Source organism: Nomascus leucogenys, unplaced genomic scaffold (assembly GCF_006542625.1).
Source record: "Nomascus leucogenys isolate Asia unplaced genomic scaffold, Asia_NLE_v1 002340F_6863_qpd_obj, whole genome shotgun sequence".
Lineage (NCBI taxonomy): Eukaryota > Metazoa > Chordata > Mammalia > Primates > Hylobatidae > Nomascus > Nomascus leucogenys.
The window spans coordinates 2,088-6,862 of record NW_022097496.1 but is presented as its reverse complement, the minus strand read 5'-3'; the positions used below and the strand labels follow the sequence as shown (position 1 = coordinate 6,862).

The 4,775-nt window shown below is 33.8% G+C and overlaps 1 pseudogene; it reads left to right on the top strand.

The window, feature by feature from the left end:
• The first annotated feature begins 238 nt into the window (after positions 1–238).
• LOC115834274 lies at positions 239–1,927 on the top strand (annotated as a pseudogene).
• The last annotated feature ends 2,848 nt before the right edge of the window (positions 1,928–4,775 follow it).

The window sequence follows — 4,775 nt, the reverse complement described above, 5'->3', positions numbered from 1 at the left end:
ACTAATTTGGAGCAATACAAAGAAAGATTCAAATGAATTCTCGCTCAGATAGACTTTTCCATCGTGCTTGAAAATCAGGAACTGTGAATAAGAATGAATTCAAAAAAGAAAATGATAATTTTGGAATTAGCAAATGTGTGGGTTAAAGGGATTCTCATGAAACATCTTTTAAATAAAAGTACTGATTTTTATGTATTTTTTGGCTGTAGATGTGGTAACTGTGTCTTTCTCGTTGCAGGTGTGAGTCTCTGCTGCTGCAAGTGTCTGAGCCTGTGAATCCAGAGCTCAGTGCAGTGCCCATCACTGGACTGCTGGACAGGCTCAATGGATTCAGAGGTAAGTGTCAGCCCATTGGCAGAATTCCCACAGTGTATTACTTCTTGTTAGAATCATGGGGGTAATACTTTACCCTTCACCACATCTTCATTTCATTTCAGCAGGAAGTGAACCATATGGCTATGCAACCCTTTTATATCTGTGTTTCTATTTATATTCCAATTTATAACATGAACAGTAAAACGTAGTGAAAAACAAATATGTTCTGGGCTCACATGTATAGAGTTATATATTGGGTAAATGGAATGACATAAGAAATAAAAAATTGAATAAATGGAACAATGCTCAGAAGGAAGCTTAATAATCCAAGCTTACATAAAAATTTTACATTACCGTATTTCATTTGAATTGTTAAACACATTTCGTTGGAGAATGGCGTTCACTGAAGTTTGATGGAGTATTTGTATTTTCTGATAATAAATATATATTATTGATATAATGTAAAATGTTGACTTAGCATGTAAAAAGAAAGAAGAAATTATTATGTAAATAGGAAGTAAAAATAGAAGTGATAATTTCAGTTTAGTTACAACATGAAGAGCTACGAGTAAAATCTAAAATTCAGTTTCAGTCTAGAGCTAGCAGGGATGTCCGCAGAGTGACTGGTAAAAGATTTTGCAAAAATCTGCCTTAAGTTACCACTTATAATTTGAACGTATGGACTTGTATCCAGTTATCTAGAGCAGTGCTTGAGTAAGCTAAAATCTTCCCATTCTTGCCAAAATTATATCACTAGTATTTAAGAACAAGAAATATTTTAATAATAATGACCTTGATAGCTAAAGGGCATTCAAGGCATATAATATTTCACGTTTACATTGGAGATTGGATTAAAACAGGCTGGTCTTATATTGAACTCTCAATTTTTAAGTTTTCAATAAATTTTCAATGTCTATTTTTAGGGTTTTGTTCTTCCTATAGAGAATATTAATCATCCTTATACTTTATTAAATGTTTTAGTCACAATTCTCCTGTCCTTGTAACTTCAAATTTCTTGGTAAAGTAAATTCTTGGTAGAACAACTTTTCACTCAAGAATTCTAATTTCTAATAATTACATGTATCCATGCCTTTTTTAAAATTATTTTTGCAGTTGATTTTACTCTGCAGCATGAAAGAGCCAATAGTCATATCTTCCTGTGTGGAGATGTGAGAAGCGTGAATGTTGGATGTGACCCTCAAGATGATCCCGATATCACTGCAAAATCCGAATGTTTTCTTGTATGGGGGGCTCAGGCTTTCACATCTGGCAAATATTATTGGGAGGTTCACGTGCATGACTCTTGGAATTGGGCTTTTGGAGTCTGTAACAATTATTGGAAAGAGAAGAGACAGAATGACAAGATAGATGGAGAGGAGGGACTCTTTCTTCTTGGATGTGTTAAGGAGGACACTCACTGCAGTCTCTTTACCACCTCCCATTTGTGGTGCAATATGTTCCAAGACCTACCAGCACAGTAGGATTATTCCTGGATTGTGAAGGTAGAACCATGAGCTTTGTTGACGTTGATCAAAGTTCCCTGATATACACCATCCCTAATTGCTCCTTCTCACCTCCTCTCAGGCCCATCTTTTGCTGTAGTCACTTCTGACCAGAGAAAAGTCAGAAACGTGTCTATATGCTCTGGGAACCTGTTTATCCAGAAAGCCATCTTTTTTGCACCTCATCAAACAGGACAAATCAGTTATATTTAATGTCTTTAGTTGCATTCTAATGTCATCAAAACTCATTTATAGTGTTTCATTAAATATGGTGAAAACACAAAAAACCATGTGTATTGTTTCCTTTTTAAATCATTTTTGGAAAATCATTACCCATGATGTATGGCGTAGAATATATTCTCTGGTTTTTAATTATTTCTGAATGTCACAAAGTGAAATAATAGGTAAGAGAGTTGTCTAAATGAAATTAAAACCAATGGAAGAAAGTAGAGATCTTGGGCTTCATGAAAAACCTTGGAGTAAAAAGACTCAATGGTAACCTGGAAATATTTTCTTTCTCTTCATCTAACAATATTCTACTTATCCATGTGTTTTATTTATGAACCTATACTTTGAGGTTATCTTATTTGACCTCCTATGCTGTGCTTGTCTTTGTAGATCTCATCTTATATTCAAATGCTCATGCATTATTAGAGTGCTGTTCTACAGTGAAATTTACAAGGGGATCAGGACAATGCTGAATCAATTAAATATTCAAATGGACATAACTGAATACTGACCCCTACCTCAAACCATATACAGTGCATTTCCACATGGATTCATGTTCTGAAGGTGAAGGGAACACAATAAAATATTCTCATACAGAAAGATTTCCTGACCAGGAGAAAAAAGTAACAATTAAGAAGAAAAACTTAGTTTATATCAAAAACGATGACGTCTGTGTTTCAAAATGTACCATTCAAGAATTAAAATGCAAACCAAGAGTGGAGAAAAATATTTATCCCAACATATACGCAATAAAATAAAATACATGTGATTAATGAATGTAATAAATAAAAGAAAATGAACCCAGTGTAAAATTGGGAAAATATTTGAAGAGGTACTTCATAAAATTGGAGGCATAAATATCTGGACAAATATGAAAATGGGATTACTTTTATTAGTCCTCAGAATAATAAAAATTAATCCATAAGTTGAACTACAGGCCTCCATAAAAATTTGCAAAATTTAAAGACACACAGTATTGTGTGTTGTGAAAGATAAAGAATCAATGAAAGTTATTCATGGCTGGAGGTATGTAAACTGAGATACTTTTTGGCAAACTGACTATGAGCATTCCTTATGGGCTAGATATTCTAATTCTAAAATATATTCCACAGACTGCCTATGTGTATTTCAAGATAAACACAATGTTGATAATTGCAACAATTTTTATAGTAGCTCCTAATTGGAGACAAAGTAAATATTCATCAACAGTAGAATTGCTAAATAAATTGTGATCTCATCATATAAAAGAATTTTACAAAACAGAGATAACACCAAAATGCAACAAATCAATGAATCTCAAAGAGAAGTTTAAGAAAAGAATTGAAACACACAAATGTTATATTACAGTGTTTTATTCAGATAAATTGTGAACTCCATTAACTGATACTAGAAGTTAGAATATTGAATAATATTTTGGAAGGTAATGGTTAGGAAACTTAAAAATTAACCAGGATAAGATACAGGAAGCATTGAAATCAAAGAGAGAAACTATAAGCATTTTTCATGCAGAAGAGTATTTATATATATATATTAAATATTTTAATGTATAGAATAAGTTTGAAATAAATAAATTTGATGTTTTGCCTAATTTTTCAAATGCATATATTATAATTTAGTTTATGATAATTTAACATCAACATTAAGACATAAAACTTTTTTATTATTATACTTTAAGTTCTGGGGTACATGTGCGGAACATTCAGGTTTGTTACATAGGTATACACGTGCCACGGTGGTTTGCTGCAACCATCAACCCATCATCTACATTAGGTAGTTATCCCAGTGATATCCCTCCCCTGGACCCCACCCCCAACAGGCCCCAGTGTGTGATGTTCCCCTCCCTGCGTAAGTATTGGGCCTTTTCCCTCAGATTCAGCCTCAGACAGACATGCTACAAATGTGTCCACTTACCACTTGAGTGGAAAACATCTTGGTTATGATTTGAGGAAGATTTTTTCTCAGGCTTCCAATCCTGAGGGTACAATGCAGCATTGATTACTGCTCAGAGAGAGTGGTCAGGCTATGGAGTAGGGAGGTTTGGTACTAAAGACTAATTAGAAACATAATACTGCAAAAAATTATCTGTGAATCACCATAAATTCCAATGACTCTCATGTAGGTTTTCTGATATCAAAGGGTGTATATTGAAGAAATGGTGGATAATAACCTTTTTTTGGGTGTTTTAGGAAGTCATATAATGAATAAAAGTTGTTTAAGAAAGAATGAATTTGGCTTCTAGTATTGTTAAGAAACAATAAAAATAAAGGAAAGAAAGGGAGGAATGATTGATTTCATGGTTCTGAGAAGTGGGAAGACATGAGTTTATGTACATAGCTTATTGGTGGAATACATCAGTCAGTCTAGGCTCAGTGGCTCAAGTTCGTAATCCCTATAATTTCGCAGTGCTACATCAGGAAAGGGTTTTAAAGACGAATTTCCCTTGAATGATTATTTGTTTTTAAATCCTGTGATGAAATATTTGGTATTAGAAAGCTCAATTGTATTTTCCTCTTTAAAGGAGTGAGTCAGAGCAGCGGCACATGCCCCAATGTGTGAGCTCAGAGCTCAGTGCTCAACCCATCACTGGCCTAATGGACAGATTTCATGACCTCCAGGTGAGTGTCAACCCCTTCAGGCATGGCTTGCTCTTTCTTTCTTTCTTTCTTTCTTTCTTTCTTTCTTTCTTTCTTTCTTTCTTTCTTTTTTCTTTCTTTCTTTCTTTCTTTTCTT